This window comes from Gossypium hirsutum, chromosome A01, assembly GCF_007990345.1.
Source record: "Gossypium hirsutum isolate 1008001.06 chromosome A01, Gossypium_hirsutum_v2.1, whole genome shotgun sequence".
In the NCBI taxonomy this organism is placed as follows: domain Eukaryota; kingdom Viridiplantae; phylum Streptophyta; class Magnoliopsida; order Malvales; family Malvaceae; genus Gossypium; species Gossypium hirsutum.
In genome coordinates, this window is record NC_053424.1 from 50,983,497 (window position 1) to 50,996,931 (window position 13,435).

At 37.7% G+C, this 13,435-nt stretch overlaps 2 non-coding genes across 2 annotated transcripts; both read right to left on the reverse strand.

Moving 5' to 3' along the window:
- Window positions 1–3,719: 3,719 nt before the first annotated feature.
- LOC121206535 (small nucleolar RNA R71) lies at window positions 3,720–3,826 on the reverse strand. The gene has a single exon (XR_005901579.1). It is a non-coding gene; the product is annotated as a small nucleolar RNA R71 (small nucleolar RNA).
- Window positions 3,827–4,078: 252 nt separating this feature from the next.
- LOC121206688 (small nucleolar RNA R71) lies at window positions 4,079–4,185 on the reverse strand. The gene has a single exon (XR_005901831.1). It is a non-coding gene; the product is annotated as a small nucleolar RNA R71 (small nucleolar RNA).
- Between the last annotated feature and the right edge of the window lie 9,250 nt (window positions 4,186–13,435).

A 13,435-nucleotide genomic window follows, 5' to 3' on the forward strand; every position in this document is an offset into this window, starting at 1 on the left:
AAGAGCCGTATATTCGTACTGATTTGATAAGGTCGCACGGGTCGCACAAGACGACTGTGGACCGATCAATGGCTGAGTGCCGATCATATTTACCCGAGGCTGTGTGCCGACTATATTAACGTCGCTGATGGCTATGTGCCTAACATGATACAGCTACCGATGGCTTAAAGCCTTCTGATTATGGCTTTGTGTCAACCTACATATGGCTCTGTGCCAACTTGATTATGGCTGTCTGCCAAACGTATTTGCCTAAGGCTATGTGTCAATATATGGTTATTGACGACTCTATGTCGATCACATTTACCTAGGGCTGTGTGCCGGTTATGTTACTCTAGTTGATGGTTATGTGCCTAACATAATGCAGTTATCGATGGCTTTGTGCCACGTATTCTGTTAAGTGGCTTTGCCACATTATCTGTTTCTGGTGGCTATGCCACAAATATCTGTTCTGGTGGCTCTGCCACAATATCTGTATCCGGTGACTCTGTCACAATATCTGATAACTGAGCAGCAATGCTGCAACTATAGAGTGTAGGGCTGGGTGGGTTGAGCTATTCCCCACATGGAGTGTAGGGCTGGTACAGGCAAAGTGTAGCGGTTGGTTATAGGCTGGATTGGGTTGGGATTGCATTCACATTCTGATTTTTGATTCTGTTACCTGATACTGATTCTGATTCTGATTTTGATTCTGTCACCTAATTCTGATTCTGATTCTATTCTAGTTCTGATAATGTTTCTTATCCTATAATGGGTTAAAGCCCATCTGGTACTGTCTGTTAAAATGGGCTAAGGCCCAGTTGATATTGAAACTGTAAGTAGGGCTGGGGCCAACTTTTAATTCTTTTATATGATTGACTGTTCCTTTTATATAGTAGGGGATTTCACACTGAGTTTTCGTAAACTCACCCCAGTTATTAACCTTTCAGGTTATTTCCAGCCTTAGACAGATCGGGGCTGCGAGGGGCTCGAAGGAAGCCACACACACTGTTTATGTTATGGTTTTGATTATTGCTTTTAAATGTTTATATGTGGGTTGTAGTAAAACCGTTGTAATTTTTTGGATTTCAAATTTGGAATTTTATTTATTGTTCTTATAATTGCTAGTATTAGAACACGGTTTTCCAAAGCAACTACTATTGTTCAAAACATCACGTAACCGCAATTGTTTTTAAATTAAGCTTCCGCAACTGCCAGGATTTTTTACAAAGTTGTTAAGAATGTTATTCAGCTGAGGTTTTCTAACAAGGTTTAAAAAGGGTACAAGTATTTAATTATTAATAAGGGTTTTTAATGGAAACATGGTTTTCAAAAAACACTTCAATGTGACATGCTAGATTCGAGCCAAACTTCCAGGCCGGGTTTGGGGTGTTACACCTATGTTTGGCCGAATGTTCCTAGTGCCCATACAGGTCCATAAATTTCATTTATTTCACATTTTAGTTCCTCAATTTTATTATTTTTGCAATTTAGTCCTAATTATTCAAAATCATCAAAAATTCCAATACGACATATGTTAACCCAAAACATATCTTTCATATTTCATCATCAAACAACAAGAATCACAAGTTTTCAACAATGGCATAACTCAAAATATTCACCAAAATCAAAATTTCAAGCATGGGTTTTGATAAACTGTAAATTATACATATTTTTACCCCATGTTTAATGCATTTTATGGATGATTTCTCATTAGAATTGGTGAATTCGATGCTCCTAATGCTTTAATTTCATGTTTTATACTTAGAAGAGCATAGGAGAGCAAAAGGAACGAGAAACAGGCCAAAAACTGAGAAAATGGGCCAAAGTACGAAATCAACACGGCTTGGACCTCCTCACACGACCAGACTACACGGCCGTGTCAATCTGGCAGAATTAGAGCACGACTCACACGGGTATAGCACATGCCCTTTCCATTCTAACAGGCTCGAACACGGCCTGAAGTAATCGCACACAGGCGTGTCCCTACCTAGCCAAGTTAAGTCCAATTTAGAAAAGGCCACTTTTGAGGGCTTCTAGGCATTCCAAAGCCTATAAATACACCCTAGAAGAGGAGAAAATGGGAGACGAAGAATAGGGGTTAAGGAATTACTCCAAGAAAGCCGATTGATCCATCTCAGAAGCTGGATTCCTCATCAAGACTGAAGATCTCTCCTCAATTTCCCTTCAGGAGTTTTGGGTTTTCTTTATGTTTTGTATTCTTTATTCTTCTAAGATGTTTTCTTATTTAGTTATGAACTAAAACCCCTAAATACCTAAAGGGAATGAAACCTAAGACGAATCTTGTTATTATTTTCTAAATCGTATGATAAATATTTAACTTGTTTTTAATTATGTGTTCTTAATTCTTGTTTTGATATCCCAAGATACTGATTCAAGAAATGCTCTTATTTAGAGGAGGAATAGACCCTGTCTAAGAGTACTTTTGTCATAATTAAAAGGAGTTGATTGCGCGCCTAGAAATTGGGTGACAAGATTTTGCCGGATTAGGGTGAAACCTAGTAAGGGGATCCATAGATCGAGTTAATGCAACTCTAGAGTGTTAATTAGAGAAAAATCTTAGTTATTCAATCTAGGGATTAGACATTATTAGTCTTGAATAGGGATAATAACATAACTTAGGGATATCTACAGAACAAGTTGAATGAATAAATTGTCCGATTCGGAGCCAGAATAACAAGTAAAGTCTAGATGGATTTTTCCTTAAGATTGTCTCAAGTCAATCGATTTTCCCAAAATCAATTCCCCAATTCTTTTCTCTGTGCGTTCTTAGTTTAGATAATTAGTTAATTAGAACAAAAACCCCTTTATTCTTAGGCTAGATAATAAAAAGACAATCATTACTAGTACTTTTAGTTCCTTTGGGTTCGACAATCCGGTCTTGCTAAAACTATACTACTGTTCTATAGGTACACTTGCCTACATTGCGATAATAGTTAGTTCAGGAATGAGTAATTATAAATATTTAAAACCTATCACGAAACCTCGCGATCAAGTTTTTGGCGCCGTTATCGGGGAACTAAAATATTAGGAACACTCAATTTTTATTACTTTAGCAATTTATTTTTCTTGAAATTTAATTTAAGTTAATTTTATTATTATTACTAATTAACTTCCTTTTTCCTTCTCTTGGCAGGTTTTCATAGTTTATGACTAGAAGAAACCCATTGGGACCATTACTTTTTGACGAAGAAATCGATCGCACAGTTCATAGAAACTAAAGAGAAATAAGGCAAAGCTTAAGATACATGGAGAACGAGCAAGAAGACGATACTCAACCCCCAACCGAAGAGATGGCTGGAAACCTAGGCAATCAGCTACCTCCTACAATTGCGGCTAATCAAAATCCTGCTCCACGTACTATGTATGACTATGCTAAACCTTCTTTGACAGGAACTGAGTCAAGTATAGTTAGACCTGCTATTGCTGCGAATAATTTTGAACTGAAACCTAACATAATTCAAATGATACAGCAGTTTGTTCAGTTTGATGGTTTGCAGGATGAGGATCCCAACACTCACTTCGCAAATTTTCTGGAGTTTTGCGACACTTTCAAAAGTAATGGCATTTCTGATGATGCCATTCACCTTCGGTTATTCCCTTTTTCACTAAGAAACAAAGCTAAACAGTGGTTGAACTCGTTACCATGAGGGTCCATCACTATTTGGGAACAAATGACCGAAAAATTTCTACTAAAATATTTTTCACCGGCTAAAACGGCTAAGTTACGTAATGATATCTCTTCTTTTGTGCAGATGGACTTAGAAACACTTTATGATGCATGGGAGAGATACAAGGGTCTATTGCGAAGGTGTTCTCACCATGGGTTACCTCTATGGTTGCAAGTTCAAATGTTTTACAATGGTGTGAATCCCTCAACAAGACAGATGATTGACACAGGTTATTCCCTTTCAAAAGTAATGGCATTTCTGATGATGCCATTCACCTTCGGTTATTCCCTTTTTCACTAAGAAACAAAGCTAAACAGTGGTTGAACTCGTTACCATGAGGGTCCATCACTATTTGGGAACAAATGACCGAAAAATTTCTACTAAAATATTTTTCACCGGCTAAAACGGCTAAGTTACGTAATGATATCTCTTCTTTTGTGCGGATGGACTTAGAAACACTTTATGATGCATGGGAGAGATACAAGGGTCTATTGCGAAGGTGTTCTCACCATGGGTTACCTCTATGGTTGCAAGTTCAAATGTTTTACAATGGTGTGAATCCCTCAACAAGACAGATGATTGACACAGGTGCTGGAGGAACCATCAACAACAAAACACCTGAAGAGGCTTATGAATTCATTGAAGAAATTTCACTGAATAACTATCAGTGGCAAGTCATGAGGACTAAGCCAACAAAAATAGCCGGCGTTTATAATGTCGACTTAGTTACTATGCTGTCAAATCAGGTAGAACTTCTCAATAAAAAGATTGATGGTTTACTTGGTTCTACGCAAGTACATCTAGTAATGAGGTGTGACTCAAGTGGAGGAGGTGTGCATACAAAATATCAATCCTTCAATCCTACAACCGAAGAGGAACAAGTCAACTATATGGGTAACAATAACTTTTGATCTCAAAATAACCCATACAGTAATACTTATAATGTAGGTTGGAGGAACCACCCAAATTTCTTTAGAGGTGGTCAATGGAATCAAAAGCCACAAAATCCTCAGGGTTTTCAACAGCCACCTTATCAACAAGAGAAGAAACCAAACCTTGAAGAGATGCTCTCCAAATTCATCTCGGTATTAGAAACCCGTTTCCAAAATACCAAGACAGCACTTAAGAATCAACAAGCATCGATCCAAGCGCTCGAAACTCAGATAGGCCAGCTATCCAAAATAATCTCCGAACGACCACAAGGTAGCTTACCAAGTAATACTGAACCTAATCCAAGGGAACACCTGAACACAATTACAACTCAAGATAAGGAAGGATTCATTGCGCCTGAGCCAGAATTGATGCAACAAACTATGGTGAGCAAAGCTAAAAGTGAGGTAAGTCATAACAAAACGGTGAATGAAGAATATAAACCTTGTGTCCCATACCCTAACGCGACAAGGAAAGACTGCTCAAATGAACAATTTGGTAAATTCCTCAAATTTTTGAAAAAATTACATATTAACTTACTGTTTATTGAAGCTTTGTCGCAGATGCCAAATGCAATGAAATTTTTAAAAGAGCTTTTAGTAAATAAGTGGAAATCGGACAAAGCGTCGCATGTGGAGCTAAACGCAGTCTGCTTAGTTATTCTACAAAATAAGCTACCCTACAAATTGAAAGATCCAGGGAGTTTTACAATTCCTTGTTTAATTGGTAGTTTAGATATAAGTCATGCATTAGCTGATTTAGGGGATAGTATTAACATCATGCCTTACAAAATGTTTAAGCAACTAGGTCTTGGGAAACCTAAACAAACTAGGATGAGCATTCAATTGGCAGATAAAACTATAAGATTTCCTAGGGGTATTATTGAAGATGTACTAGTGAAAGTAGATAAGTTCATATTTCCCATTGATTTCGGTGTTCTAGACATAGAGGAGGAGGATAATAACACCCTTTTGATTTTAGGGAGGCCCTTTTTAGTAACTGCTAAAACAATTATTGATGTTGGCACAGGTGAGCTTACACTTCGTGTGGGAGATGAAACGATCACCCTTCAAGCTCGTAATTCTGGCATCACATCGATCATTGAATGTAAAGGTCCACACCAATCTACTAAAACTGACAATATGACTTTGTAGAAATTGAGCTTCAAGGAAGTTAACGAGTCATGTTCCAGAAATGATAGAGGACACATTCATGATGAACGAAGGCTACGGATAGAGGAGCTAGACGAATGGCGAGCACATAAACTGAGAACACATGATAAACCAAAATTACGCCACAATGAGTTTCGATACCTCTCCAAATTTACTTAAGGTTGGTGATAAGGTCTTATTAGATACCGTAGATCCCCACATTGTCACTACCACACCGAATGAGGAAATCCCTCTTACGGTACTCAGTATTTTTCCATTCGGTATGGTGGAGGTTAGTGATCCCAAGTTCGGCACTTTTAAGGTAAACAACACCCGATTAAAACCTTATTTTGATGAGATTGATAGTAGGAATGAGGAGTATAAACTCCTTAAACCACCATGACCATTCAATGAAGAGGTAAGTCAAGCTTAGACTATAAATAAGCGCTTCTAAGGAGGCAACCCGAGCACTAACATTATTAATTTCTTTAAATTTTGGTATTTAACTCCTAACCTACTAATAGAGATCTTGAATACAGGTGTTTCCACAGAGACACGGCCAAGCACACGAGTGTGCTTAAGGCCATGTGAGAATAGGGCAAAAGATTTCCCCAACACGGGCTATGATAAAATGCCACGGCCATGCGACATGGCCATGGCAAAACAACACAGGTGTGCGACACGCTCGTGTGGAAGACCCGTGGTTGAAACTGAGAAACTAGCACGGGCGCGTGACACACCCGTGTCTAACACCCGTGGTCGAACCTGTTGAAATAACACGGGCATGAAGATTGAACACACGGGTGTAGGAGAAGCGAACGAAGCTAGACACGGTTGGGCGACACGGTCGTGTGAACCCACACGCCCGAGGAACATGGGCGTGTACTAAATGTCAGACGCACCCAAATTTGAAATTCATGACTCACACGGGCTGAAATTGAGGAACACGGGTGTATGACATGGCCGTGTGCCCCAAAATCTATAAATACCCTGCACTATTTACTTTCTTCTCCATTCAAAAACCCTAACGCTAGCCGCTGCAACTCCACACAGCCCCCCTGCCACGCCCGTGCGCCGCCTCCAACTTTGTTTTTAAAGCTCAATCTCTCTCCTGTAGCGTTTGTTTACTCCTTTCACTTCTATTTTTCTCATTATTAATGCTTATTATTACCATAATATCCATTACTTTTGAACTAGTTTTCATTTTTGTTCATTTCTTTATCATTTATTTTGCATTTTTAGGTTATTTATTATACATTTCGAATTAAATCAAGTTGTTAGACACACCTCATATCCATGACATTACTATGCTTATTTTCATGCTATTATCATGCCAATGTCTATCATTTAAATTGCATTCCTAGGTTAGTTACCATTCAATTTATGTTAAATTGGGACTAGGAAAACCTTATACCCATTACATTTCTATTATCATTTTCATTATTATTGTGGTTGAGTTTACTTCATATTAGTAGTCTTGGCTGAAATAGTTTACTTCCCCTTTGAATATGTTTACCTATTATTATTATTCTTTATATTACAGGCCTTCAATTTCATCTTCAAGAGGAAAGAAAACCGCCGTACCAGCCTTGAAGAAGAGGAAGGGAGCATCATCTTCCTCGGGTCCAACCGCGAAAATTCGTCACCCTCTCCTATAGTTTCCACGAGGGCCTCAAGAAGAGCTCTTCCAAATATTCGGGCCTGACCTTTAGCAGCAGGCTGCTGCATCGACTGGGCTACAGTAGAACAAGTCCAGATGGCTGATACGATTCAGGCTCTCTTAACCACTGACCCATGGGAGCTGTTCTTTGAAATTATCGAGCCGACATGCCTCGAGCTCACGATGGAACTCTGCTCAACGTTCCATTTCCAGACCGTAATGACAAGGTACGATGATCCCGACACGATCCAGTTTCGCCTAGGCAGATTAATCCGCCAACTAAGCGTCCCAGAGTTTGGTGCTGCACTAGGCCTATATAAGGAAGAGTTCAGGGAGAAGAATGAACTACATGCTCTCAGTTGCCACATATATTTCTCTCTCTCGAAGTGCTGGCACACTTTGGCCCCTAGCACGGCCTCGTACAATCCTAGTCGCTCCAAGGCATCAGTTCTCCCACCATCCCTGAGGTACTTACACGCTATTTTAGCTCACACGATTAAAGGGAGGCGAGAGAGCACTGGCGTCGTCAACACCCACGGTGTCTACTTCTTATGGTGCATGTCACAAGGACACGTCATCGACCTTGCCTATTTCATCGCCCTTGCAATTCAGTACCAGACAGAGCGGCATCGAAAATGGGTCATGTTCATTAGCCCCTACGTGACTAGGCTGGCGTGACACTTCGGGCTCCTCAACACTGCAGTCCAAGAATCATCCCTCACCCTCATCGACCAGATGTCTCCACAAGGCATCTTGAGCATGCTTAGCATGAGGATGATCGAGAGGCGCCGAGGAACCTACCCTCCCTAGTATCGTCTCCCCCAATCTACCGAGGAGGAGGCCTACGAGGACATTCCTGATGATGTCCCCCCACAGCACGATGACCCACCGACTCAGCCACCACCACCCTCTCGTCCAGTTCATGTGGCAGCTTCATATGCTGACATCTTTGAGCGCCTCACCCGATTCGAGTAGCAGTGTTTTCAACGATTTGACAACATTGATGCTACTCTACAGCAGATTTGTCAGCACCTCAACATCTCATCACCAGTCCCACCTCGCGAACCATCCAGTGATGAAAATGTTTAGAAATATTTATTTATTGTTTTATGTTTTAAATTTTTATTGAAACTACTTTTTATTTTTGTTAGATTTTAGAATTTTATTTTTAATTATTAATTTCAGTTATTTCTTTTCGAGTACTTATTCTTCATAATATTCCCTAAAAAGTTCTTGATTTTATCACAGTTATATAGAGCTCTTAAGCTCATCGTCACATAGGAACTAAAACTCCACCGAGAAAGGTTCTCCACGACTGCCATGTCCTACCCGACCACAACCATAGCTACCACTAGATATAATATTCTTTTGGCGTAGGACTTATGGACTAATGAACCTCTATGACCGCCGGAGTATCCTCCTCCACTCTTGAACCAATTACTCTCTAAAACTCTAGTTCAAGGAATTCTTCATACAGGAAGTTTCACTTCTCTCCCTATATTATTTTTATACTCTAATATCTATCTTTGTACATTGAGGGCAATGTACATCTTAAGTGTGGGGGGTATTTATTTTATTATCAGAAAAATCCCTGAATAAATTACCTTGTTCTCTTGAAAAGCTCTCATATCATATTTAGGATAAATTTTAATTGATTTATGATTTTGATTGATATATCTTGAATTAAAACATAGGCCCTTATGCATTGATTGTTTAAACTTTAAGACATTAAAAAATCAAGCATGATAGTTGATTTTTAAGAATTTAAAATTACAGGTTGTTTCCCCAAGTCTAGTTATTACTTTGAATTGGAATTCACGAGTCTAAACATCAAAAAGCCATAATTTTTGTGAGATTTTTGAGCCTTTTGAGCATATATTCATCCTTTCATGCTCACTTTTATTATTGCTTTGAGTGCGTTAGTATTGAACTGTTATTCTAGAACTTGCTTGATTATGCATGTCGAGACCACAACATTTGATTTGATATATCAAAATGATTAAGGCACTTAGGATTAACCCACTCATAAGCCTACCTCCACGATTAACCCCTAGTAAACCCCCTTGAGCCTAACAAGCCATTTCTTGTATTACCCTTAATATTAACCTTTAACCCATTATTGTTGAAATCCCTTAAATTAATCCCTATTTTTTGTCGAGATTTGAGTTGAATGGATTGCCTAGCTATGTTTTGTTCTTGATAGTTAGTCTATATTATTTTAACTTGTTCTTAAAAAAATAAAATAAAAAAACTATGTATACATATCTGCAATTTCATATTCTGAGAGAAGCTCTGTTGTACGCAAGTGAAGATTAACTCTTTTTCTAGTTAGGCAATTTTTCAATTCAATCTCGATTCTAACCTTTTCTTTCAGCTTGTGACCATACCCCCCCTAACCAAGCCTCACTACAACCCTCTAAAGACCTTTTTATTGATGTATCATCTTAAATTATAATGGTGGAGATTTGATTTTCATGCGAGCCTATGGTAATGACTTTTCATTATTGACTATTCAGTGCTTCATTTATTGTCCTTAAACACCTCAAGTGATTTGAGTGAACCTTTAGTGACGATGTGAAACTCTGTGATATTCTGAATCAAAGGTAATTACTTAGATGAAGGGAAACACCTAAGTTTGCATGACTAAATACTCAACTTGGAATGTTTGAAACTTTTATGTTCTTTTAGTTAAATTCTCAATGTATGATTACTTATGGATTAATGTGAGATATTATCGATAGAAATTATAAGTTGAGAAGAATTTATTTTGATTATGAGTTGAGAATTTTGCTTGAGGACAAGCAATTGCTTAAGTGTGGGGGTATTTGATAAATCGTAAATTATACATATTTTGACCCCATGTTTAATGCATTTTATGGATGATTTCTCATTAGAATTGGTGAATTCTATGCTCCTAATGCTTTAATTTCATGTTTTATACTTAGTAGAGCATAGGAGAGCAAAAGGAATGAGAAACGGGCCAAAAACGGAGAAAATGGGCTAAAGTATGAAATCAACACGACCTGGACCTCCTCACACGGGTAGACCACACGGCCATGTCAATCTATCAGAATTGGAGCACGACTCACACGGGTATAGCACACGCCCGTGCCATTCTAACAGGCTTGAACACGGCCTGAAGTAATCGCACACAGGCTTGTCACACGGGCGTGTCCCTGCCGAGCCCATGTTAAGTCCAATTCAAAAAAGGCCACATTTGAGGGCTTCTAGGAATTCCAAAGCCTATAAATACACCTTAGAAGAGAAGAAAAGATGAGATGGAGAATAGGGGGTAAGGAATTACTCCAAGGAAGCCGATTGATCCATCTCAGAAGCCAGATTCATCAACAAGACTGAAGATCTCTCCTCAATTTCCCTTCAGGAGTTTTGGGTTTTCTTTATGTTTTGTATTGTTTATTCTTCTGAGATGTTTTCTTATTTAGTTATGAACTAAAACCCCTAAATACCTAAGGGGAATGAAACCTAAGACGAATCTTGTTATTATTTTCTGAATCGTATGATAAATATTTAACTTGTTCTTAATTATGTGTTCTTAATTCTTGTGTTGATATCCCAGGATACTGATTCAAGACATGCTCTTATTCAGAGGAGGAATAGACCCTGTCTAAGAGTACTTTTGTCATAATTAAGCGGAGTTAATTGAGCGCCTAGATATAGGGTGACAAGATTTTACCGGATTAGGGTGAAACCTAATAAGGGGATCCATAGATCGAGTTAATGCAACCCTAGAGTGTTAATTAGAGAAAAGTCTCGATTATTCAATCTAGGGATTAGATGTTATTAGTCTTGAATAGGGATAATAACATAACTTAGGGATCTCTACGGAACAAGTTGAATGAATAAATCGTCCAATTCGGAGCCAGAATAACAAGTAAAGTCTAGGTGGATTTTTCCTTAGGTATTGTCTCAAGTCAATCGATTTTCCCAAAAGCAATTCCCCAATTCTTTTCTCTGCGCGTTCTTAATTTAGATAATTAGTTAATTAAAATAAAAACCCCTTTATTCTTAGGCTAGATAATAAAAAGACAGTCATTACTAGTACTTTTAGTTCCTTTGGGTCCGACAATTCGGTCTTGCTAAAACTATACTACTGTTCGATCGGTACACTTGCTTACATCTTGATAATAGTTAGTTCAAGAACAAGTAATTATAAATATTTAAAACCTATCACGAAACCTCACGAACATGTTTACTAGTACTCGAACCAACGATCTCAAAAACTTAAAAATTATCAAAAAAAGGAGTAAAAATGAACCTTGAATCAATCTCCAAAAGTGCCGAACCCTAAGCTTTCTCTATTTCTTTCTCTTTCTTTTTGTTTCGGCCAAGAGAAAATTAATGAATATGACTTTATTTCATGTTATATTATAACTTATAATATCATTTTACTTAATTACAAATTTATCCTTTGTTTAAACATTGTATTATCACTTATTTTATGTCCATTGCCGTCAACCCACAAAATAAATGGCATAATTGCAACATAGACACTTCCTTTTATAAAGACACATTCATTTTATCCCTTTTATAATTAACCATTAAATTTTCATTCTACGTGTTTAAGTCCTTTTATTTAATCGGACAGTTAAACTATAAAATTAAATTATGAAAATTTCACAGAATAAATTCACACAAAATGAACATAGTAAATAATTTTTAAATATTTTTTGACTCAGATTTGTGGTCCCAAAACCACCGTTCTGACTAGGGTCTATATCGGGCTGTTACACAGAATTATCATGATATTTCTTTGATTTCTTTGAAGCTGATGATTGCGACTTGCCCATAACTCATTTACTTGAAGTTCGAGCTTCTATATCTACTTGTCTTTTTTCTTTATTTAGTTCTTCAGCTTTATGTGCTCGGTCAACCAGTATAACAAATTCTTTTAATTCCAAGATTCCAACAACTTAGTATCTTCATTTAATCCCTCTTCAAACCATTTACACCTAGCAACTTCAGTCGAGATACACTCTCTGACATATTCGTTTAACCGAACAAATTCCTACTTGTATTCAGATACAATCATATTTCCCTCTTTAAGTTCTAAAAATTCCTTCTTTTTCTGATCAAGGAATCTCTAGCTAATGTATTTCTTTTCGAATTCTATTTGGAAAAATTCCCAAGTAACATTTTCCCTCGATACAACAGAAATCAAGGTATTCCACCATTAATAGGCTGAGTCTTTTAAGAGAGATACATCACATTTCAAACATTCATCAAGTGTGCAAGACAATTCATCCAGAACCCTGATAGTATTTTCTAGCCAAAATTCAGCCTTTTCCAAATCGTCATCAACTGTTGCTATGAATTCTTCTACCCCATATTTACGAATTTTATCTACCGGAGGCTTACCGGTTCTAACAAGTTCTATACCTGGTTGCATATTTAGAACTGGTTGAGGAACAAAAGGGGGAGGTTGTTGTACAGTAGGATTTGTTCTTAAGAATTCTATGAACCACTCATTCATCATTTGAAAGAAGGCTTCTTTTGACTCCTCACCTCGACCCTCAAGTTTGGGCCTTCTACTACTACTAGATGCATCTCTTTGAATTGAAGCTGGAGCATTGCTCTCAGCTTCCACGGATTCAGCTTTAGCTCGGTTGGACGACATTACTATATAAAGAACACATTTAAAATGGTCAAGAGATATCAGACTATCACAAATTTTATATATAATGGCATGTATAGTTAAACTCGTACTTGCTCCGTTAGTCTGAGAATAGGCTGAACCGTAGCTCCGATACTAATAAATGTAACACCCCTAACCCAAATCTGTCATTGGAATAGGGTTACAGAGCATTACTAGAATTTACAGAACAAATACAATTAATTTATGTCATTTACTATTTATATTCGAAACCAATCATATTCAATCATATTGTCCCTTAATTGGACCCTTGAGGCCTAATTTACATATTAGAAACAAGTTGGGACTAATTCGAAATCTCAGAGAAATTTTCGCAAAAGTTTTAAAATTTCTTTATATGTAGGGGACACAGCCT